This window comes from Cibotium barometz, chromosome 38 (genome assembly GCF_041138505.1).
Source record: "Cibotium barometz isolate CiBa-2024 chromosome 38, ASM4113850v1, whole genome shotgun sequence".
Lineage (NCBI taxonomy): Eukaryota > Viridiplantae > Streptophyta > Polypodiopsida > Cyatheales > Cibotiaceae > Cibotium > Cibotium barometz.
This window is the reverse complement of record NC_141083.1, coordinates 22,788,837-22,816,235: the sequence shown is the minus strand read 5'-3', so window position 1 is coordinate 22,816,235 and position 27,399 is coordinate 22,788,837. Positions and strand designations below refer to the sequence as shown.

General features: G+C 35.8%; 1 pseudogene; it reads right to left on the bottom strand.

Annotated features, from left to right (window-relative positions):
- LOC147616494 (putative linoleate 9S-lipoxygenase 5) overlaps nucleotides 1–24,892 on the bottom strand; it is a 33,728-nt pseudogene extending 8,836 nt beyond the window's left edge.
- Between the last annotated feature and the right edge of the window lie 2,507 nt (nucleotides 24,893–27,399).

The window sequence follows — 27,399 nt, the reverse complement described above, 5'->3', positions numbered from 1 at the left end:
GTATCACACTATTAATAAATCCCTTGGTACAGGAATCAATGTTGTTAATGACGTTCGAGGCAAATCGTCGCTAATCAAGCACACTGATGGCTATTCCAGGGGTTATATTGACACTAGGATTTTTTTTGGGCATAATGAGGCATGTTGGGATAGTTTTCCCTTAATCAATATCATTCTTTTCATGGTACCTTTATATGTACTTAAAATTTTTTGATGCTACCAATACTTAGAAATAAATATTACCGAGATGCGATGGCTTGGCAACCTAGGTCCTTCGAGATTTCACATTGCAATCTACTGTTACTATGGATGACATTAGTGTTAAGTCGAATGAGCCTTCCATACGAGGCATATAGGCATAAAGTGAGGAAGGTTGTGAATGTCATCCTCACTTTTTACCTACATGCCATATAATGCCTACCCACTATAAATTCAAGAGCTTTCCAAAGATATGTCACATCAGGGGGTTTTGATAAAATCTTAAAAGGGTTCACCATATCCCCCTTTTTTGATCTCACAAAATGGGAATTGGGATTTTTCCAAATTCCCTAACATGATCTTTGTACTCTTTGTTCGCATCTTCTTCTTCCTAATAAGAATAATTTTTTAACATTTAAGCCCACTATAGTAAATCACAAAAGATCACTAAAGTAAAGAGTAATGAAAGGCTTTATGCACACAAGGACCTTTTTATGGAAGAGAGCTCTTTGTATATAAAGAGAGCATGACACTATTCATATAGAGAGCTCTCAAGCATGCATGTCTCTTATGCTCTTTCTCTCCCCCTCATGTATAGAGAGATCTAAAGCATGAATAGAGGATCCATATGCATAAGACATATGCATAGATTCCCATGCATAAGTTTTATGCATGCATAATCCACTATGCTAAGTCATGCATACATAAAGCCATCCATAAGGCACAAGCATAAATATGCTAGCATAGGGTTAATGTGTGTCTATATGCACACACAAACTAGGTTTATGCATGCATATCTAGTCTTAGGCATTAAGGATAGCTATGCATAAGCCTTATGCATATCATTTCTTGCATGCTTGCTAATGTAAGTGAAAAAATTCCCAAGTTCTCGAAGCCACTATGCATAGAAATAATGTATATCAACTTATAGAATAAGAATAAGAAAAACGGTGTATATGAGACATACCTCATTCCCATAATTGCATAAACAACATCAAATATCCTTGCTTCTTCTTCTTGTAGTGCTTTTTACAAATAACCTTATCTTTGTTTCTTCGTGCAATATATAGAGCTATAATGCATGCATATAGAGCTATAGTACATGAATTAGAGAGCATATAAGTCTCTAATTCATTCATATAGAGATATAGGGCATACATTAGAGATCATGATGAAAAAAATCAAAAAGGGAAAAGAAAAGGAAGAGGAAAACCTAACGTGTAGGGAGAGGAGTGGGAAGAGGTGGCAACTAGAGGTGAGAGATGCATGATGTTGATGGTCGGTGGTGTAAGAGAGAGAGAGAGAACTGCATGGGGTCTTTTGTTTTTTTTGAAACAAAAATAACTTAGAAGTAATATTTCTATACTTGGGTCTAATTTTATATTCACCACCATCATGTCGAGTTTTTTTTTACAAAACTAAATTTATACTGTGATGAACATATCCATGGATATATCGAAAAGTATACCAAGGAATATATGGATGATAATACCGAGGCCCAAAACTTATTATCATAAAAATAAACTAATGTTGGTATAAAAAATTTAGATAAATCTCTTGTAGTGTAGTTTACTCCATAATGATAAGCTATTTCAATATAGGTTGTGCACTGTAACTACATGGCATGAAAGCTACCATAAATAAACTACTTAACAAAAGTTAAGCATAAACCTATAAGTGCCTTATTTTTAAAAACCCATGTACCAAATATCTTTTCTTATAATTTCTTGTTAACTTGTAGAATTAAATGCCTTATTTCTCATAATACAATTTATATTTGGGTTATAAAATGCATGCTGGACGCTTAGATTCCTTAAAATTTATATTAATAAGTTGTGCTTTTAAATTTGTTTTTCCTAAAGAGAAACACCATCAAGTTCTTTTTCCCATAGAATGCTAGCCCATAATCTTTTCAATAAACTAATTGATATCCATTAACTTCCTTTAATATGTACAACCTTAAACAAATTGGTCCCATTACACATGAAAATAATTTTTTTTTATTTCCACTTACCTTCGATAATCATGTGGAATATTTCAGTAATCCATTAAGTTGAACTCTATACTTTGTGCACTATTTATTTGCTAGCTTATTCACTACAAAAACAATTAGCAAAATAAACTTTTGCAGCAAATGTTTATAGCAATTTTGAAGGTTTTCTTCTTTGGTACTTTTTTTCTTCATTGCATAGTAGTGCAAACAAGGGGCTCCGCATTAGAAAAAAAAATGGTTTAACCACTTTCGTGCTTTGAGCTTTAGGTGGGTTTTTTCAAAAATAAAATAGTGATCATCTCGTCTCATCTCCAAAAACCATAGAGGCTTACTTTTTTGAGATTTTTATGAGAAGGCAAAGTGAGATTTATATGATTCTTCCATCCATGGATAGGTGAGTTTCTTGTTTTTCCTCTTTTAATAAGAAGGTGTGGTGAGATTCACATGATTCTTCCATCTAAGGAAACCTAAGCTTCTTGGTTCTCCTCTGTTTCATTTTCATTTTCTGGCAAGAGGCTCCTTCTTTATCTTGTATTTCACTTTGATATACAAAGGGTGAGCTTTTCTTTCTCTTATCTTTCACTTCCATAGAGATCTTCTCTTTTTGCACCCAAAGATGAACCAAGAATTCAAATTTTAGGATCCTTATGTTTGTTATCATTAATAAAATGGATAAAGAGATAGGCAGAAGGAGAAAGAAAGATATTAGTATACCCCTTAAATATAGGTGGGCTCCTACATATGAGAGGTAATAATTGGCTAAGTGTAAGGGACACATGTGCTTGGACATGGAAACCGATAATGGCCCAAAAGAGGGCTAGAAGCCTACCTAGGACTAATGTTGCAGCTGGTGCCTCCATGAAGCCAACCAAAACACACCACACACAACTATTCATAACAACAATAGTAGCATAATTACAATCCATAGCATTTGACACACACATGATGATACCAAGGCCAGATGCAAGACAAGGGTCAACTCCTCTAAGATTCCACACTCCACTTAACCTTAATAGTCCGTTTAGCTTGATGTGTAGCTACTTTTTGGTGTTGGTTTTCTTAAGATGTAATTTTCTATGACTATCAAGATCACTTGAGATGCTTCATCTAATGAGCTCTTTTCATTTATTTCTTTTTACACACACACACACGCACATTCCAAAACAAAAGTGTGTAGTGTGAAACCTTAGTTTGGAGTGGAGACAAAGATAGCAACACACACAAATATGAAGTAGGCAAGTAGAGATAGAAAAAATCACAACACTCATAGTATATTGATGAGAATAAGTGAAGTACAAGTTTAAAAGTTACATGATAAGGTCACTTACACACTCACTCATAAGAGTTTCAACACACCCTGAGGGGAAAAAATCATATAACGAGGGAAAAATTACCCCAACCCATTACTAGTTTACATCCGCACATCTCTTTCATATAAATGGCCACAAATCCCCCTTATAGTGATGATGTGAACATGTATAGGGATCATGTGTGGCTGATCATTCCCCAAATGCCCAAATCTTTGAAAAAGGCTTCAAGCTTCTCTCATGACACATCCTACCGCATTGTTGTATATAGAGATATAGGCCAAGCTAATCTCTCATTCAATGTGACACAATGATAATGCACCTCAATGTGCTTTGTGCAAGCATAAAACATTGGATTCCTCAAAGATGGAGGTGGGGTTTGCTATCTAACACCAAGATTTCCCAAAAGACATCTAAGCCATCCACACTCTAGAGTTACTATAAAAGCTACCATGTACTCAACTTCATATCTCAAAGTGGTCATCGCGGCGGGTGGCTGCTCTTTGCTAAGCCATGATATATATGAATCAGTAAGATAAAAGAAAAATCCACTAGTGGGCACTCACTTTAGTGTCATAACATTGAGCCCAATCTTATTCACTGAAAACATGCACCTAAATATCACCCCCCTTTTAACATAGAATAGCATAAGGGCTAAGTGCCGTACTCGCTTGGCAGCCTGCCCAACGTTTTTACTTCTGGGACTGTCCATAGACCTGCTCAATTACGAGACCCCAAACTGAATTTCTAGCCTCGTATTATAATTCCTTTATTATATACATATTTCTCTTTATGTGTATCTCTCTCTCTCTCTCTCACACACACACACACACACACACACACACACACACACACACACAATTCAATTTTATCTTTAATGGTAAATCTACACACACACTCAACCCTATGCACACACTCACACATATTTACCTCATTTTTTAAGTATACACGCACACACACACTTCCCTATACACAAACACACACACACACACACACACACACACACACAACTAATCTTAAAATTGGCATAATTTGTGCCTCATTTTCTAATTAATAATCATGTATGTTAATTTTTGGATTGTTGTGCAGAAACTCATATCATTGACGAAAGAATAATGAGGGCTTTGAAACATTTCACTCTATAATCTCTTCATGCCTATATATACAATTCGAATCCTACCTAATTTTGCTTAACAATACTGTTATTTTGCAAGTATACATGTGTAACCACGTAACCATCTTTTTTCATATTTTTGACCCTTTATTTTGTTATCTACTCCTAATTTCATCTTGTTTTGGTGTAAATTTGTATGAGTATTGGATCCTTTCTTGTGCTAACAAATGTTAGTAAGTTTTATTTATCCCATTTTTATTGTTCTCATATTTTCTATTATTTTTTATACACTTCCTATTAAACTACTTTGGAACCCATTGGTAAGTTAATATATGTGTATAGACCCTATCCTATAACTATGGGATTTACCCTACCAAGCCCTATGACTATAAGATAATCAATTAATGGTTTGAAGATAACTATCTATTTTGATTTTATATACCCTTCTATTCTAACGCATAACTATCTTCATATACATGCGCAACCATACACGCGCCCATAACTTATCGCGTGTATTGAACACGTGTATGGCAGCAGCAGTGTCTTGTAGTGAGATGGGAGTGAGGGAAAAGTAGGCATACCTGGTGAGGAAGCAAAACACACGTGCACGAAAAAAAATGCAGAAAAAAGAGAGGTTCTATTTTACTATAAAAACCCATGCCGTCGATATATACGTAAACATAAACGTGGAAAAAAGCATCGAAATCACGGTGGAATAAAGTGTCGTAAAGTACATGGGAAATAGCGTGGAAATAAGAGTCAAAAAAATAAAATTGCCATGCTCTTTTCGATAGATATTTGGATGACTTTTTGACATTTATTTTGATGATCGCTACTTCTCCTTCAAATTCAAAATCTTTCCAGATCTTCCGTACGTCCCAGACATTTCAAATTACCTATCACCGACTACCACTCTCTACAAATACTTAAGGGAGGATTCCCCTCCAAAAATAAGCATTCGTTCCCATTTTGCAAATCAATATGGAAACCATGGACGACGCCACACCCTCAAATTTTGTTGATTTAGAGGAGAAGACACTGCCCATGTACTCGCTGCACATACCAAGTGGCTCAACGTCAACGAATTTGCAATTATCATACAAAAAAATGGAGAATATTTTCAGTGGAGCAATTGGAACATCTAATTAATGGCAATGCACGCTTCAACAATGATGAACCAGTGGATATCCGGCCTAAATGATGGAGACCAACAAGAGTAGCCACAAACGAGGCTATCCAACAACCCGAGGAACTTGAGACGGATTTAGAGAAAATACTAAAACATGACATGGATAACATGATAAATGCCTTACACGATTGAACAGAAGATCCAGGTTTTGACGTGTGGAATACGCTTCCCAAGAAGCGAAACAGCTACGCAGGCTTGCTCATCTTCCACTATATCGTGGAGCACATGTGTCTGTTTTACGCACTTTCTCTTCTTGATTTTCAATATTCTCTAAAAATGCTACATACTGGACACCAAAACTGTCAAGGTGACTCTTTGTAGCATCATCAATTTCTTCTTGTGCATGTAGATAGAAAAGGAAGGCCACATGATGCATAAGGAGCCTGCATTTGGGTGGTTGTTTGCAAGATGAGGGTAGTCACTTTTGTTCACTCTCTCTAAAATTGGGACATCAACGCAATGAGAAAAACTCTCGGCCGGAGTATCTTGATTGTGATATCGCCATCAATAAAAACATGACACGTCCCTCCTGAGCCCAAATCCCCATCTCTCAATGGACATATCAACAACCGCCACTTGGGAGGCAAGTAACCATCCATGTCACTGCCACCTCAGTATCTTGATCGAGATATGTAGGCCACTCAGATCTATGTCAATGTCACAGTGGATCCCCCTTAACTTGGCCACTCGGATGTACATTTAGCATATTCAGTGATGCTGTCTCCACCATACATGTATCTCAAACGAGATAAGGAAATATAATCTCAACCATTGATGTATCTTGATTGAGATATGGAGATGTGATCTCATCCATTTATATATCTCGTTTAAGATACCAAGATGCAATCAAAGTCATAGAAATATCTCGATCGAGATACGTCCATGTAATCGGAACCATCCATTCAAATCCATGCCAAGTTGAGATCCCAGCCGTTGACATATCTCGATCGAGATACCGCTATCGTCCAATGTATCTCAATCGAGTTACTCACTCAAAATCGAAGCCGTCCATTTATCTCGATCGAGATACCTATTTCAAATTGAAGTTGTCAATCACCACCAACCATAAAATCAAAAGATTGAAGTGCAATTAGTGGGCTTTGAATCCATCATTAGTGTTGTTTAATAGCTTCATTAGTACTACATTAGAATTTTCTTAGCACTGAGCATTGGACCTTTCACATTAGCCTTTCACATTGACTTGCCCGTTTGTGTTAGACTTAGGGTCTAGCATGGAGTCACATGAGCAGGGCCGCTCGTCTATTGTGGACCTCATCACAGAGATAGACCATGAGTTAGTGGCTATTTGTAGGACTACTAGAGACACACTATCTACATTACATATCGTGTCGGACTTGGAGGCAATTCTCTCATCCCTTCGTAGCCTTCATGATATTGTTTATGTAGATGAGTGGATAGCACACCACTGCATTGCTCAAGTATCACATGGTTTGATATATTGTCAGGTCTGTGAGCTTAGTCCTGAAGCCTAATTTGACCTTTTCCTTGATAGTCGTGGGATGCAGCCTAGGGTAGGGAAGCCCCTTACTATTTTGCGGTGTTCCCATTCTTGTATGGAGGCACATATCTATAGTCGATATGTTGCCGCATATGGGTGGATGCCTAACAACTGCCTGATTCCCATATACTTTGCAAAGCAATTATATGTAGAGTTTGTCTTAGGGTAACAGGTGGACTACACTAGCTATCGGCCCGACGACAATGCTGGTCAAGTTCATCTCTAAGACCAGGGTAGGCGGCCTCCACCAGCGCTTCATGTGCTGCTGCTATAGATCCTACCTTTGTGCCTTTGTCTATCATCGAGGCACTAGGCACCTAGGTAGGGATCGACATACGGAGTACAATGGAGAGCATCTAGCATGTGGTGTGCCTATTTTCATGATCGATACCGATAGATGTAAGGGTATTTATACATGTTCATTGCTTCTTTAGGTTTTTTATAGTCATTTATTTACATGTTTATATGTACTTTTCGTAGAAATGGTCATGGATATAGCACAAGAAGAAATAATGAGCAAGTATTTTGATGCTGCAGATTTTAAGGCAACCTTAATTGTTCCAGAGAAAAACAATGTTTCTATACTTGTAGGTTTCAGAGAAGGAGATCATTCTCCCATGCCTACCATCCTTCCCACTCAAGGATAATAACAAATTTTAGCAGATATCCAGAAGCTCTTAAATTTAAGGGAAGACTATTGTCTTGGTTCAGATGGATATCAAGTTGCTTCAGATTTTATAGATCTAAATGCAACTGATGAATTTCTAGTGCTTGATATAAAAGCAACACGTAGCAATTTATTGATGCATCTAGGGCTATAGAAATGTGCATTAAAAACATTGAAGAAAAATAAAACACTCTTTCCACATAAGAAGAGTTTTAGGCTATTGAAGGAAGAATGGGAATCTCTAATATAGGAATGGAGCAACCAAAGACTCCATGCTCAGAAGTTGAGATCCCTCCACAAGGTTCAATTGACTTGTGAAAGGATAGGCGACTTGTTGAAGATGAGAACAAAAAGGTATTTATAATAATAAATTGATAAAATATTATTTTTCAAGATTTTGTTTTTGTAAAGTGAATTATCTTTTCTTTGTTTATAGACTAAGAAAGCAAATGAAGATGGATTCCTTGGTCGAGAATGGAGGTAAACGTACTTTGTATGAAGAGACTCAATCCTCAACCACTATATTTCAAGGATACCTCTAGACATAATTTACCATTCAAAATATTCAAATGATCCATGCATTCCGTTGATGGCCTTAAAGGTCTTGTCAACATACTTAGGATATTTAAAGATACACAACAACGAAGAAAAGATAATGCTGATGGAGAAGCAGGAATCTATACATATATTTGGATATGGATCAGGGTTGTAGGTATCTTATGCAAAGGAAATTCTTGATTTGAGTACCCATTCTCTTGGAGGCTATCAACGCCAAAAGTTATTAAGGTATAGAGAAAAACTAACCAAAGAAGATGAGGGTAAACAATTATCCAAAGATGAGGACAAACAAGTGCCTAAAGAAAACCCCAAAAAGGAGAGAAATCTCTTTGAGGAAGACAAATAGTTGAAGGGGAAAAGAAGAAGACTTTTTTAAAAAGGTCTTTTTCTACTTGTATTAAAAACAATTTTTGTTGCAATTTGTGTCTAATGACTTTTTCTCCATCTCAATCACCATTCTGCATAAAGATATGCTTTATTTAGCATGATGAGTTTTTATAATATAATATTGATGTTAATAATAGTGACTATATTTTTTGTGGTATAAACTAGCTTAGTTTTTTAGAATTTCATTCTATCATTATATTTGCCTTTATTAGACTGTGTTTAAGAGCTCTCAAAATGCATTTGTTTTTGTTTTTCCACCACTATGTTGAGTTCTATAAAAATAGTTGATGCGTGTGGCATAGTGCGATTTTTCCATGCCTTGAGTACTCCATGTAGCAAGAGGCCCTTGGTTCTTCACAAAGTATGGGCCATGTGCAAAAAAAACATGCTTCATCTATAAAAAAACATATTAATTAGTCGATGTATAAATTACATGAAGCAAAAACTCTTACTAAGTAGAAGGTTATGTCCTTGTTGCCCTAGGCAACTATGATTATTTCCTGATTGCTATTTCAAAATGACTTGCGTAATTGCCTTCAGTCATTTGCTTATGTTAGAGTTTTATAAAATTATAAAGCTCTATTCAGACTCTCATACGAAGCTTTATCATCGTTGGATCACTAGCTTGGTTAGTTGCGTGCTCACATAAAGCTTTCCAACATTCCCATACTGTTGTAACTTATTTGTTATCATAGTTTGACAAGAACCTCCTAGCTTTGGCTCTTCCCACTAGCACATATGCCGGAACATCACCAGCGGTACCTGATTGCTTGTTATCCTTTTTAAGTTGCACATGTCCACCATGAAAGCCCATGTTAGAGATTAAAATCTCACATTGATCTAAACATGTATCCAATAGCTCTGGTGGCAACATGGAATGTGCATAGTCAAGATAAAGCTATAATAGCTTATCCATTATTCTAATTTTCACATATAAAGTACAAACGTGAACTCTCTCTAACTTTATAGGAAGTATAGGATCCCAATTGCGATCCTCAGGCACAATACATGGTTCACCCTTGACTTCAACTATTTTTGTTGACTTTCCCTTACTCCCAGTCTTTGACTTATCTTTAGCCTTAGTTTGGTATTCATCACCAATCACTTCCTTTGTCTCGTCTCTGGGATGGAGGCTTTGTACAATCCATTTTAGGGTTGTACCATTTTGGGCTATTCATGCATGCCATCCAATAGAGGCATGGGTTTGCATATCTAAGACCACCACACACCCCATACATGCACTTCAATGCTTTCAAGTCAGCACTCGTGTGCCACTCAAATATAAATTTTCCTACCCCATCCACAACAAGCTTCTCACCTTTATTTTGAGCATCAATGACACTGTTAACCTATGAGACGGACATTGAGACGTACTATGTTTTACGTCATATAATTAGTTTAACTATTCTGAGTCATGGGCCGGGCTTGTCGGCACCATATGCAAAGGATAAAGGGATTGGGTGATCGCCGATGAGAGGTGCACCTTGAATATCAACAGGATAAGGGTTAGGATCGACCAGCCATGTATGGATGCCCATGTGTGAACGGCCAAGTCACCTATAAGAGTCAAATGTAACCCTAAAACCCTCATTCTCATGTGTTGAATACAAGAGTGCTCTTGCCTTATCTCCTTGCTTTCCTTCTCCTGCGTGTGTGTGTGAGAGAGAGAGAGAGTGAGAGAGCAATCGAGCACTGTGTAGCGGCACGGCGGCGGAGAGGCAGTAGAGCGGCGGCGGCTCCTTCTTCACTGCTGCGAGCAACGGGGAATCCTTCATGGCGGCGGTTAGAGCGGTGAGTGACACACCTTTGCATTCTTTTTGAGCTTGCTTTCCTGGTTGTATGCTTGCAGCCATTCGTGGCTCGCATACGGTGTTTGGCAAGTCCCCAGCTACGACCTGTGCAGCAAAAGCGCACATTTTTGGCGCCACTACCGAGATGCCCTGTACCAAGCTCTAGTTTGCAGCTTGGTCTGCTGCGTGAAGTGAAATTTACACTGTAGGAAAGGCGACTGTGTGTTTGTTGTTGAGGTGTTTTCGTGTTCTGCAATCTGTTTCTACAATTTGTCTTCTGCATTTCTGTTTCTTTTGTTATTTTTTCGCTCCGCGTGTGGGCGTTCGTTCTATTCTCTGGTTTTCTGCGTGAGGGGGGATTTCTGAATCCCCAGGACTGCGCTGTGTGCGAACTGCGTCGCGGCAAAGTCTGAACCCCAGAAAGAAACCCTAGAAAACTTATCCCAAACAAAAAAAAGAGAAAAAAGAAAAAATTAATTTTGAAAAAAAATATAAAAATTAAAAATTAAAATTTTTGTAAAAGAAAAAAACCAAACGTGTGGAGAGGAAAGATTTTTTATTTGGAGAAAAAAATTTTGAAAAGAAAAACCCCCAATTGACCTCGACCCCGGTCTCGGTCTCGGTCTGTTGATATATATATATAGGAGAGTGAGCCTCCATAGCTTTCTTTCAAGTGAGAGCTTATGGGAAGTTGTGCCCTATATGTAGCCCACCCCCCAAGGAGTGAAGTGAGCATGTGGGATAAAGCCTTCACCCTTTCCTCCACAAGCAAATAGGCCTGCACCCCTTCCCCCACAAGAAAACATACTGTTTTGAGGACCACAAGAGATCTGGATAGGCGAACACGGTGCTGTAAAGCACGCTAGGACCCTTTAAACGATACGCTCGTTTCGAGCTATCACACGCCCTGGTTCAGGTTCGACCATAAGTAAGGGGGTTAGAAACACGTTAAAAACAATACAAAAACAAGTAAAAACGGGGTGTGAAACACCTAAGAAACCACTTGTGTGGACTTCAAGGGTAGTTACCAACGCCCGTAGGGTACCCACGTCACATGCATCTACGCTCTGGTCGGGTGCTAGAGTCTGAGCCACTAGAAAGCGTTTCAGTTTACGCAGGCTCACACCATCCCTCCACGTTAGCATCTTGGCCTTCGGCTGGAACCCAAGGGAGTGCAACCCAAGATCCACGAATAGTGGATAGTGACTCGTCCTCTGACTCAGAAGCCATGGAAGGGCACCCTACCAAGAACCCTGAGGAGACAAGCCAAAACATGCCAGTTTGGGCTCCACAACCCGGATCTAGCATGTTTAGTCGTCTAATAGAGACCTTTAGTAGAGCTACACGCTCGGAACATGCGACAAGCGAAGTAAATGAAGAAGGAGGGGTAGTGGATTCGCCATTCACATCTCATGTAGACCCTACCCTCCCAAAGAGTGTCCGTGTGGATATTCTACCCACTTCGTTTGATGAGGGCCCTACTGAGCTACCACCTTCCGATGCTCTTCCTAAAGTAGAGGTCCCAAGAAGCCAATCCATAAGAAGTGACATTGCGTCCACTTCAAGAGAACCGTTTGGCATACCAAGTCTGGATGGGATATTTCTCAATGAAAATTGGGAATATGATCTACACACAGAGACTCTAACTGACCTATACACGGGCTACACATACCATGTGGGTTGGTTAGAAGTCCTACGATCTACATCTAGCACCACTAATCTAGAGGAGAAACAACAAATGATATGTGAGGTTATTCATAGAATTATCCAAATTGAGAAGCAAACTAGGGGAGTGAACTTAGTTTCCACTGGCCCTATGAGTCTCTAGAACCTCTCTCCGTCTCTCTCTCCCAGCTCCTTCTCTACACACAAAGTACACCTGATCTCTCTCTCTCACACAGAGTCTCTAAAACCTTTCAACTCTATCTCTTTCTCTCGCACACTGTCTCTCTCTCTCACACACACACACACACTCTCTCTCTCTCTCTCTCTCTCTAAAACCTTTCAAAGCACACACACTCTTTCATCAGGCTCTATTCTTAGCTTTCAGCTCTTCCTCTCTTCCGACGTTGTTAGAACTTAGCCTGTTTTTGAATGAATAAATATAATAGACGCCAAACGAACCAATTTAATATTGATCCAATGGATAAACACCAGCCGTGACCCTTTGAAAAGACAGCGATGAACGCGTCCAAAATTAGTACGAATATCGCGTGAGAGTAGGCCGGCGTGAAGTGGAAAATTGTCAAACTAAGGTTGGAAAAACGTGCTTGTGTTAAGTGAAACGTGATTAGTAACGAATTAGACTAATTAACCACAGCTCCATGAAAGCATGACATACTTATGATGTACTTTTAAACTTCGTGATAAATTAAAATTAGATAAAATCCATCCGGGTGTGTTAATCAAGATTGTATTCTACGTACAGAAATCAAGATTATATTTTAAGTTGATTGAGATAAGTGCAGTTGCTCATAAATGCTATCTCGTGCGCATTGCGACATGATCCTCACCGGACCTGCATGGATTTTTCACTTGAGCCTACACGTGAACTTAATATCGTCACGCAATATTTGTCATCCAGACAGACGACACCTTCAATTGACACAAATTAAAATAATTGGTCACTCGACTTAGATTCAAAAAGGTGGGCAAAAATTAAAATCGCTTACTGTGCTCTGGAAAAGCTTGAATTAAGATTTGAGTAGTTAATTATATTTCAAGGCTTGAGTAACTACTAACTTTTGTTTTATGTGCTCGTGCATTCGATTGAATCAAGGCATCTCTCTACCTTGCAAGAAGGGTTGTACAATGATTGAATCAAGGCATCTCTAGCTTGCAAGAAGGGTTTAATATATATTGCAGTCCACCGCGCTTGAATAACGTGGCTTTTAAATTATTATCGAGTTTCATGTTGTCTTTTAAAATACTGTCGTGTTTCATGGGATGAAACACGACCTTTTTCATGGGATGAAACACCACCTTTTTTGAGCAATTTTTCCATGAATGGTGACCCTAAGATAAAAACATTTGGAATTTTGGCTTGGCTTGACTTGACTTGAAGTCAGTGATTGAAATTTTAAAAGCATTTTCCTTAAAAGTAGAAAACTTTTATCTAAAAATTACGAAATTATTTATAAAGGAAATTTTTGAAATCCGAAGGTTTTTGTTCTATAACTTTTCAAAATCTGAAGGTATTTGTACGCTCAAGTTTTAAATTTGAAGGTATTTTTCAAAATATGCAGGTGGAAACTACACTAAACCTGGGTTATTTTCGGACATTGTTTCACACACTTAGAAGCGTAGACTCTAGAAAGAAAAACATCCTAGTTTCAAATATAAACTTTTTCTCTAACTAGTGAAAAAAAGGATGACCTTCAAGGCCAACCAATTTTTATTGAAGAAATGCATAGATTTTTTTGTTTTATGACTAAAACTTCAAAAAATTTGAATCTTTTAATTCAAGGTTAGGTAAAATTATAACTAATTTTTCTCAATTTGATCCGTGAAAATTACACGAAAGGATGATTTTTTTCTGACACAGAAACCTCCCATGGTAAGAAGTTTTTCTTATTTTGACGTGTTGAGAAAAATGTTTTCTTCTCTAACATTCAAAGTTTCGACTCTTTCCACACTTCTTATGCCTTTTTTGAACTTTTCTCCTTGAATATGAAATGGATGGATGGAGTCCATTGATCTTTTTAAAGGCTCTCACACGATTTGTCAATTACTCACTCACTACTCACAAAATTGAATTAATTAATCTTACACGGAGGTGGAGCAACATCATATGGAGATAATGAATGCCTAGGCCTTGAATTTGGATCTCATTTGAAGTGATTAGAATGGGATTAATGATTGTTAATTTTTGTTTATAGGTTTTTATCAAAACAGAATACAACAATTGGCATGTGTTTGGCATGAAATGACCTCGAATGATGTTTATATGCTACATGGAGGATGTATGGATGTTAATGCATATCATCCACACTTGATTTGATCATTTTCCAATGTTTTGGAAGATTGGAAGGCTCGAAAAAACCCATCACAACAAGGCAAAGTGGACTGTTTGCATATAGTTGAGCTCAAATGCTATGTGGATCATCTTGTATGGATAATACAAGCAAATTAAAGGTTTCTGCAAAGTGGAGCACTATTTTGGATGCATTTCTCAGAATTTGTGAGTGGCACCATGTTGTTTTAAACATTTGCGAATAGTGTTTTAAAGTCCAAGAAGTTATCTTGCCACATAAAAATTTTAGGCTATGTGGACAACATTGATGCCGAGGTTTATGTGTGTATGTGCATGTCTCAGTTGATTATTGGAAATCCTCAGTGAACATCATGGTAAACAAAATGAGAGACAATCCTGATAAAATTGTTGGTAAGAAGCTTGACAGGCACAACTTCCACATTTGGAAGTAACGTATAATAAATTTTCTCAAAGGCAAAGGCCTATGGAACTTGGTGATAGGCGATGAGGCAGATCCAAGGGTTTCCCAAATGAATGCAACACCTGCCCAGCTTACAGCACATCGAAATTGGACAGAGAGAGTCTTCAAAGTGTTGCATTACTTTTTCTCGATATGTGTTACAAACATGTTATGCCATATACAGGACACACAAAATCCCAAGGATGCATGGAATACTTTGGTAAAGTTGTATGATACGAGTACAACACCAAAGAAGATGCAATTGAAGCAGAAGATTCATGGCGTAATGTGAAGCAATAGAAGTGTAAATGATTATGTGCAAGAGATCAAAGAATGCGCTAATGCACTAGCATCTATTGGTGCTTCTAGGGATGATGATGACTTGGTAGCCATTACATTGAATGGCTGGGGTAAAGAGTACAATGTTGAAATATACAAGTGAATAGGGTGTGTGCGGGAACAAGCCCTTAGCAAGATGCTATAAAAGAGAATCTATAAATGAGTGAGAAGTCGTGAAAAGGTGATAAGTATTTACTTGGAGAGAATAAAGGGTAGCATTAGAAGATTTAGGAGGTGTGGAGATATCCTGGGAAGAGGTGGAGAGAATCAAGCAAAAGAGGTGGAGTGAATCAAGGAGAGATCAATGGGATTAGATGCTTGGATGTAAACTCTATAAATTGAGGCATTGGCCTAATGAGAATTTGTTGGTTTTTGATTATCCATGCCTACATTTAGCTATCAGTTAATTGCTCACTAAATCACGTCTTAATCATCATCTAATCTCTTTTCTAATGATGTTGATTCTAGCATTTGATCCACCATAGCTCATCACATTGCTACAAATTTAACATGGTGTCAGAGCCTAGCTTAGAATCCATCAAATTTAGGAGCCCATTATCTTGCTAATTATCTAGATAATTAGGATTAGTAGATAATCAAGTTTTTTTACCTCTTTCTTCAAAGAGCTTCTGTACCCCCAGCTAGTGGAGGGGCTTGATCTCCCTCCAGGCTTAACAATAGCCTTCAAGCCTTTAACCACACATAGCCACAAGCCCTATGCTCCAGCCCATCAGCTCCAGCCCATCAATGCAACTCACCAAACCGCTTCCTGGAGCTACCAATTTTTGCAAATTCACCAGCGCTAGTTTTTTGAAGAGAACTATAGATCTACACTTACACAGAAGACATTGCTCTAATTCCTCTTGGCCCTGTGGGTTTTCAAGAGGGTGCTCTACAAGCTAGTGAAGACAATTTTTGATTTCATCAAGTCTGCAGTGAGATCCAAGCTCTCCATCAAATCTGCAGGGTGACTTTGGTAAAATAGAGATTAAGCATTCAATGTTTGGTCAAATCTTGTGTTTGTTGGGTTAATCCTCTACTAGAATAATTGCTATTGATGTCTTTGAAAGGACACAAGGCACTTTTGCTCATTCTCTATATAGTAAAAAAAAAACCATTCACTATATAATTTCCTAGATATAAATAAGCATATCTAGGAAAAGTGCAAACTAGAGAAAATGAAACACTTTCCTAGATAGCTAACTAGGAAATACAATGCATGGATTTTTCTATATAGGAAAATTTATCTATACAGTAAAAATTTCCTATATAAAAAATTTTCCTACAAAGGAAAAAATCTCCTATGTAGGATGATTTTCTCTATATAGAAAAATTTGCTTACATAGGAAAAATTTTCCTATATATGTAAATTTATCTATGTAGAGAAATCCATGTATTGTATTTGCTAGGTAGTCTATCTAGGAAACTGTTATATTTTTCCTAGTTTTCACTTTTCCTAGATATCCTTATTTATATCTAGGAAATTATATAGTGAATCCATTGTATCTCTATATAGAGAATGCTTAGTAGCTTATCCTCTAGATAGTTCTATGAATCATGCTAATATACTACTTACAACATAATAGATTAAGTAGTTTTATAAAGCATTATAAAATAAAAATCTCTTTATTTATCAAAGATTAAGCAAAAAAGTCTTGCATATTTAAAAAGAGGGCCAAAAGTAGTCAACGTACATCATGTTCAAAATAAATAGTACTTCAAGATTATCTAAATGTCATGGGATTATGTTTACATCTTCTTAACTAATAGGTGTGGATTGTGCATTGAATTTGACTTTCTTATTGGCAATAAGCCAATGCACAATGTCACGAATCATAATGTCACTCCCAGGCCTTTTTGTATCCTTTGAGTAGTTTTTGAAACTAATATTCTCCTTCTTTAGATTGACATATGTACTCTTGAGAGAAAAGTACATGTCTTGGATTGTATGCACTCTCATGTACTTAAATAAGATTGTCTCCATATCCTCCTCTGAAATGTGGCTCACCTATATTCATGATAATAAAATATATAAAATTTTAAAGCATATTCAATTTACCTAGGTCTTTTATCTCATATGCAATGATTTTTTTGCCATGTTGAAAGGGAATAAACTTATGAAGTAAAGAACTAATAGGCCTTATGCAATCCCATGTGTATGGCAAATACACATTTTGTAACACACTCATGCCAGTGGTATAATCAACATCTAACCTTTCAAATCCTCCCTCAACCACAATACATTGCCTGTAGTAGTTGGCTCCAAAAAGTAGCCTTAACTCACCATTACACTGAAATGAGAAAAGAGATGTTATGCATGCTTTCCAATATCCCACCATGGACACTAATGTTACATCTTCATCACATTTCACCACAACTTGATCCCCAATATTATAGACCTCTCCCTTAAATAGGACTTTCTTATATTCTGTTACTCTCTCAATCCCCTAGTTTAAATATTGCTCAGCATACCTTCTTTCTTCAACGGTTGCATCCCCGTATTTTAGCTTCTTCCCTGCAATGACAATACCTTTTTCATGAATTGCTCTTTCACATCCACTTGGTATGGCATTCATAGTAGATAAGGTCCATAATTCTTTGGCCTTTACAATTGATGATACATGCATAATACCCAATGCATGCCACTCAGGACATTCATAATAACCATGTTTATCTACTAAGTATCCATCTGGAGTAGAAAGAGCTTGATGAAACTCTCTGAACATTCTTTGGTGAGGCAAAAGTCTATCAACATCTTTTTGAATATACATAAATACCCATGTAAACAATCTTCTTCGGTGATAGTTTGCATAAGAGATTTCATTGTCCTTGTTGTTGGTTTTGATGTTTGCATAGATTGAGACCTTACGCTCATATATAAAACACCAAAATCCATCATGGCTACCATGACGTAAAATATCATCCAACAATTCTCCGGAGCCTATATCCACACATCACAAAGTAAAGCATCATTACTATAGGTATGAATGTAAAAGGAATGTTTATGAAAGAATAATAAGTGAAAGGATTATTCATCATACCTGCAACATGCTCTAATGGGGCTGAATTTGGCCCGATGAGCTCCTCTGACCTTACTCTCCAAGAAGCGAGCATGACTCTTATAATGTCAATTTCTTCTTGTGACCATCACGAGTGTAGTTATAAAATGCTTGGGCAATATCTATGAGCAAGAGACCCAAGTCATAGAATTTCTTAGGGATACCTTTGACTTCACACAATATATATGGCAAACACCATTGCACAAATTTTTGATTTTCTTCTGCCTTATAACTCTCAAAATACTTGCTAGGAAACCTCGGCCATCAACCATATCGCATCGAATAAGGTGTCACTTTTGTCATTTTGTGAGTTGCATCATCTATTTCTCTCCTCACTTTATTGTCCACTTCTCTCATTAGACAACCGATATACTTTGAAAACAAGTTCAATGCTAATATGTGCATGCAATCATATACCAAATCAAGAGACACGTCAAAGCCATATAGATCATAAAGTCTCCACAAACTTGATCTACCTGAAAGACCTGCCTCTTTTAGTATCTCTTCACATTGAGCTTGGGTGCTTGCTCGCTCTGCAAGAATTAAATGTTTGGACATCTCTTTGGTAGATCTTTTCATTGGAGCATATCTGAATTGATACCTGTTTTGATCATACAAGTATCGCCCCGAGCCTGCACTGTCCAAAGTGGCTATTGCTTTGTCTCTATGACAGAAAGCTTGACCACCTTCTTTACATGATCCAATCTTGCATTGAGCTGGATGGTCTCCAGTCACCATCATTAGCATAGCACGAGCTTGGAATCTTTGGTTATAAAAGTGGTCATCTGCAAAGATAGATGACACAGGATAATTAAAGTGTAAGTCAATTCCATGTATGAAGAGACTTTCCAACTCATCCATCAAAGGTTTCATAAAAACATGGAAAAGTTTGCTTGAGCTTCCAACAACTTTCTTGCAACTAAATGGAATAAATAACACAGGTATCACTCCAATCAAAGATTTCTTCCCACAATTGAGAACTTTGATCTCAACCACACCACAATTTTTTAGGGTCGTCTTTGATGCTTGGAAGCCATCCCAATGTAATAATAAAGCAAAATTACGTGGATCTCCCTGTCCATTCAAAAGAAGACACATTAGGGTGTAGTAGTATGTAACACATTAAGGTGTAGTAGTATATAACACACTTTAATATATATAACGCTTGAGAATATACATATAACAAAAGTCTTACCTTACAAAGTCTTTTGAGACCTTGTATTGGAGCTCGACAACCCTTGCAAATAAACTTGTACATTTGCTCACTTTCATTCCAACCCTCTAGAAGTTCTTCTGATTTTAGTGAAGAAGGCCATGCTCGATAAGCTTGTTTACAATGGACATTATCACATATCAAGGGCAACTCAAAATATGATTGTGGATCCCAAAACTCTTTAACACTATTACACTTTGTACCATCCCAAAAATCATAAATTCTTTTTGAATCATCAGAGCTATTAGATACCAACCATCTCTCTTTATTTCACCACATTTCTAACAATTCATGACACAAAGATCTACTTTTTGCAAGAAGCTTCAATTGTTCACCAATGGGAACATAATCAAAACATAACATATCCTTTCTAAGCTTGGCACACTTTGAACACTTCTCACTGCATGTTAAGCAATCACGCTTTAATTTTTTCTTACCTCTTTCATTATTATTGCATTGACATTCAAGAGTGTCGCCAATGTAGTTGTCTTCTTTACTTGGTGGATAGAGCTTAGCATCATGTATAGAATTGTCTAATCCTTGGCATATTCTATATCGATTTGCTTGAACCATACCAAGTGTCGAAAACATGGTATTTAACTGCTCCCAACATGTGGGAACACGTATGCCATCTAGATCTCCATCCCATGTTTCTGGCAACTGCACTAATAGTTTACTCAGGCTTGGTGTATTGATTTTATCTTTATCTGCTCTATTCCTAGAACCACCCATATCTCCAAATAGAATCCTAAGCATACTATCTTGAAATTCCACTGAAGCCTGATGTTCATCCCAAAGTGCTTGCAATTCAATCACCCTCTGTACGATTTTTTCAACCAAAGACAACTCCATGTCAACCATGTCCTCCTCCTCCTCCTCCTCATGGTGATAATGTTCATCATGTGTATCAATAAACACATTATTATCATCTTCATGCATCATCCAATGCAAAGGTCCATTGTCTTCTTCTCTAAGTTCTGAAGAGCCAAATCTTGAAGTTTGCAACCCAAGATTTGTTGCAATAGTTTCAAATCGCAATCAATTAGCATATGCCTTGCATAAGTTGATGGAGCAACCATTCTTCCACCATGGCAATATGTTCTACATCTACACCACACTTTCCTTCGTCCAATAGATGAGTTGGATGGCTCTCCATGCATCAACCTATTATTTTCCATAGAATTAAGCTCACTCACATTTACCAAAACCGATGGATGTATATTTCCACGTAAGTCTTGGTGACAATGTAAATAATATGTCCTTCTGCTCACATCTTCATAACCAAGATGTGAATGCCTACACTTGTAATTACATTTACATCTCCGTAGACTATTATCTATTGTTGCCATCTGAAATAAAAATGTAGTATTATTATAAAAATACAACATGTAACATCTCTCTCTCTCTCTCTCTCTCTCTCTCTCTCTCCATCTCTACTACACAATGGTGTAAGCTAATCCCACACAATGATATAAGCTAATCTCACACAATGGTGTTTGAATTAATAGACCAACACGGGTGAAAAACATATATTCAAAACATATATGTATATACATATACATATGTATAAAGTATAAACATATTATATGTAAGTATATACATACATATATATACATATACATACATATATATACATATATATATATATACATATATGTATATATATGTATATATATATATATATATGTATATATACATACGTATACATATGTATACATATGTATATATATAATATATATACACATTATACATTATACATTATACATATATATATATATATATACATATAGATACATATGTATATATATATATATATATATATATATATATATATATATATATATATACATATAGATACATATACATATAGATACATATGTATCTATATGTATATATATATATATATGTACATATAGATACATATGTATATATATACATATACATATGTATCTATATGTACATATATATATGTACATATAGATACATATGTATATATATACATATATCTATATGTATATATATACATATGTATCTATATGTACATATATATATGTACATATAGATACATATGTATATGTATATATATACATATGTATCTATATGTATATATATATATGTACATATAGATACATATGTATATATATATATATACATATGTATCTATATGTATATATATACATATGTATCTATATGTATATATATATATGTACATATATATACATATGTATATATATATATATAATTTAATATTATATATATTAATTAATATTCAAAACATATTAATTAAAACACTAACTATACATATTATATATACATTATAACATGTATATATATAATATATATATATATACATGTTATACATATTATACATATGTATAATGTATATAATATATATACATATATATATATATATACATATACATATATATATATATACATATATCTACATATGTATAATGTGTATATATATATATTATATATATATATATATATGTATATATATGTATATGTATATATATATATATATATATATATACATATATATATACATATGTGTATATGTATATATATGTATATGTATATATATATATATATATACATATATATACATATGTGTATATGTATATACATATGTATAATGTGTATATATATATATATATTATATATATATATATATATATGTATATGTATATATATATATATATACATATATATATACATATGTGTATATGTATATATATATTTATATATGTGTATATGTATATGTATATATATTTATATATGTATATATACATACATATATATATATATATATATATATATATATATATATGTATATTTATGTATATGTATATGTATATATATATATATAAAAATTAAATTAAAAAAATTAATGTACTTACCTGTAGCTAGGCACCGCGTTGCAGTTGATGTAGGCAGGACCAGCTCCCAACGGGCAGGGCGGCTCGAGGCGCTGGGTCGTTGGAGAAACCAGGCGCAAAGTCTAGCTCACCGGCGAAGCCCGAAGAGCCGACGCTGGTGTCCTGCAGGCGTTGCAGCTGCAGCTGCTTGACGAGCTAGTTATTGGGCGGCCAACCACAGGTGCTTTTGCCCAGCTAGCTATAGGCGGCACAGACGTCACGTGCAACTGCACGAGCGCGCGAGCGAGCAGCTGAATATTATGCTAGCGGTCGACAAGTTTAACGCAGGTGAAATTCTGATCAAAATGGAGCAGCTGCAAATGGTCGAGGTGAAATGGAGCAGCAGAGCTAGGGTGCAAATGGTCGAGGCGAAATGGGAGCTAGGGCAAAGGGCAGATGAGGGCGCTAAGCTCTCCACAGAAAATTTAAGAGAGAGCTGTAGGGGTAGGTGTAACGGGCGGGAATAATTAGCAACGGGTAATATATTATATATATTATATTATATATATATATAATATAGATTCTATATTATATATTATACATTATATATATTATATATATATAATATAGATTATATATTCTATATTCTATATAATATATAATATAGATTATATATTATATATTCTAGATTATATATTATATATAATATATAACATATAATATAGATTATATATTATATATTCTAGATTATATATTATATATAATATATATAATATATAATATAGATTATATATTATGTATATTATATATTCTAGATTATATATTATATACATATGTATATCACACATATATATATGTGTGTGTGTGTGTATAATATATATATATATATTATATATGTTTCTTTCATACATTCACCATTTAGTATTCTTCTTTAAACTTATAGATTTTTTAGTGTGAAAATTCAAAGATTAATTTCTAAAATCTCGTAATATCTTTGTTATCTCGCTCGAACCAATAACATCTCACATGACCTAAGCTTTGATCATCTCAAGATTTTATAAACACTTAGGGCTAATCTAGGTCCTTATTCTTAAAGTCATCTTAGGTCTTAGATCACAATCATCTCTAGTAATCTCTTTGTTGTCTCGCTCGAGCCAATAAGAGCTCCTACTATATGACCTTACCTACGAACTTTATTGTTGAATTCAAAGATGGATTTCATTGTGGTGAGATGAAGACAAGGGCTTTGATGGGTGCAAGTAGTGTAGAAGAGGGTGAGTGGTGATATGGGGATGCCAAAGAGTTTGGATGGGCCATCATCAATGGCTAATCATGGCTATAGCTCACGCACGTGAAGGGATGTGTGCACGCGACGACCCTTCAAGCATCATCCATCTCGGTGCCTATATGTGAAGCTTTCGGTTTCCTACAGTTGAAGCTCTCTCTTAATTGTAAGTAAAGCTTTGTGGATCACATATATGTGTCTCTTGATGTTGATGGTGAGCACAATAGCTTGTATTATATCTAGATGTTCAGACCTTTATGGTCTTTGTATTTGGTTCTTTGGTCTCAAAGGGTCCTTTTTTTGTGTGTTGTTTATATGGAAGATGAGTGAATTCGATGATGGTCTTACCTCTAGCCTATGCTAAGAGTGATATTGATACACCACCATATACGTTAGTGGAGGTGTAAAACAAAATAAACGAGTAAAAAGTGTTGTAATTAAATATTCTAAAATTTAAATATAGCTCATATTATATAATTCATATAGCTCACAAGATAGATTAAGCTATAAGTATGATAGCTCATAAGAGCTCTATATATAACTAGTCTTATGTGTGAAATCTTCCAATCCCGAAATATTAGATCAAAAGAGGTAATTTTGTAGGTATGATCATACAATATCTTAATATTAATCATCTTAGGCCTTAAATCATAAGCCTAATAGATAATCTTACATTGATATGATTAGAATTCTAGAATATGAATATGTTGATTGTTTGAACCACTCAAATCAAATGACAAATTCAACTTGTGACCATGGCCATCAAAACACTTGGTGATATTTCATTCATGTGGAGTCTATTTAACATTTGCATCAACAGACTCTGCAAACTCAGCCCATGCAACCCTATACTTTCCTATGTCAACAGTAGTAAAGGAGGCTGTTGTGCTATTCTCATAAACAAAACCACGAGCAAAGGCAATCAAAAGCTCATGATTGATGGGCTCTCGGTGGTACACCTTATAATGCAAGGTCACCATTTTTGAATAGAGGTGAGGATTTAAATCCGGAGAATACTGATAGCCAATCTTTGACTAGAATGTTTGCATCCATCAATTGCCTCGGGTTGGCCCCTTCAAAGCTAAGCCCATGCTCAGTATGAAAATCGTGCTTTGTGTGACAATATCGCCTTAGCATGGAAAGCTCAAGAAATGGAGGTACCCAAAATGAGACGAGCCTATTTTAGATGCCATTGTTGTGATCACCCTCTCTGAGATGACAACCTGGAAGCACATGAGGGCTCATGTTGCTGAAACAAGGAGAGCACGAATGGATATAGAACATGCATTTGAAATTATATTAGCTCTTACATAAATTATGAGATCTTACATTAATTATGAGATCTTAAGAAATATTATGAGCTCGTGTATGGTCTTATGAGATCTTGAGAGCTTCTACCATCATACACTATGTGGTCATAAAAGCTAATCTTAGACATTAAAGGATGATCACATTGATCTAGGAACTTTCATGACCTCATATATGGTCTTATTAGATCTTAAGAGCTTCTACCATACACTATGTGGTCATAAAATCCAAGCTTAGACATTATAAGGTGACCACATTAATCTAAATTGTATACATGCAAGAAAAATCATGTTAAAGATTACCACCTCAACATGGCATAGTGGCAAATGTATATTAAGTTTAAAGAGCTCTTATGAGCATAAAGCAACTCTTTTGTTCACTTTTACTTCTCAAACAATTCCTAGTCATGCAAGAAAAATCATGTTTATGACTACTGCCTTAATATGGAAAGGAAGAAGCACAATGGCAAATGTATATTAAGTTTAAAGAACTCTTATGAGCATAAATCAACCCTTGTGTCCACTTTTACTTCTCTTATGAGCATAAAGCAACTATTGTGTCCACTTTTATTTTGAACTATTATAATTATTTATGGGCCAAGCACTCATGGCATGATATCTTTACTTTAAGACTCAAGTCTTTAAATATAATTCTATTTCCTAGCAAGTTTCTTGCTTCTCTAGCTTGTCACTTGCATATGTGTTTTTGTAAGGTTTGACTTGGGTAGCATAATAACATTTTTTTGAATGCTAAAAACTTCTTCTCATCTAAGTGACGTGGAGTCACTTACAATTGGGGGCAAAAAAATATCACTATTAGAGCTATAGCTGCACTGGTTTTGGCGGATTAATTTATCATGGCTATAGTTACACTAGTGTAGCGCTAGTGTCTATCTCTTGCTCTCCTATCTTGGCATCTCCTATGTCAATGCCAAAGATTCCTAGTTTTGAGAGTGGGTTGGTGATTGGTTTAGATGACATAAGAAACATTGTATCTCCACAAAGAAGCAATCTCATGAGTGGGACACTGGCATCACTCTCTCAATGTTGCTCTCACAGCTAGTATACCTAAGACTAGGAGAAAATCTGTTGTGTGGGTATATTCCTAGGGAACTTAGCTTTGATCATCTCAAAATGTTATAAGCACTAGGACCAGGCTAAGTTCGATGAGCCCTTCTCAACCCTTATGTGATCCTATGGACTCATAGAGGAAGTCTTATGAATCTTATGATCGCATTAGATCTCTAAAAAGATTTTATGAAATTATATGAGATCTTAAGAAAGATCATGAACTCATGTATATGGTATTATGAGATCTTAAGAGGTTTTACAGCTATCCTTTGAAAGCTATGTAGGTAAATTCTATCAAAACACTCACTCTTTCTCACCATTCCCATGCAAAATGTTCTTTCCCATTGTTTTGCAATATCAACATAAATCTTTTGTCCTATTTGTATATATTTTAACTTAGTGCAAGATTAATATGGTTTCCCAATTTTGTTTTCAATTAATTAATTTGAAGTGGTGAGAGGTAACCTTAGATATCCTTAGAGATGAAATCTTGACATGTGGATGACTGGAGGTTCGAAGCTCTAGAGGTTTTTGTATTCTGGAGAGTTTGGAGAGAGGCTTTAAATACGCTATGTGTAGTATTTTCTCGTTGGCAATGACCTAGTGAAAGAGAGAGAAAGGCTATTGTATACATTTTTTTTTAAATTTACATTCTAAGAGATGTTTAACACAAAGTGAGAAAAAGAGATGGACATGAACACACTAAGAGGGGGAGAGAGGGAGATGTCTTAGCTAAGGTGTAAAACCTTACTATAATCATAAATTAGTGCTGCGACACATTAGAGAGAGATAATAATCTAAGATTTTGGATTACGTATGAGAGGAAGAGAGAGAGAATATCTGTCTGTTTGATGAGGAGAGAGAAAACCTTAGTTTCTAAGGTAGATGGCCATTTAGCTTGAATATGGGCATGCTAGTATTGGTAAAATCATTCTCTTACTTTTTGATATAGGATGAGAGGATATACCTACATTTTCACGTATGTTACATTGAGTTTTTTTGTGTGTGTGTGTGTGTGTGTGTGTGTGTGTGTGTGTGTGTGTGTGTGAGAGAGAGAGAGAGAGAGAGAGAGAGAGAGGAGAATTTAAGTATTTCAATTTGTAATAATA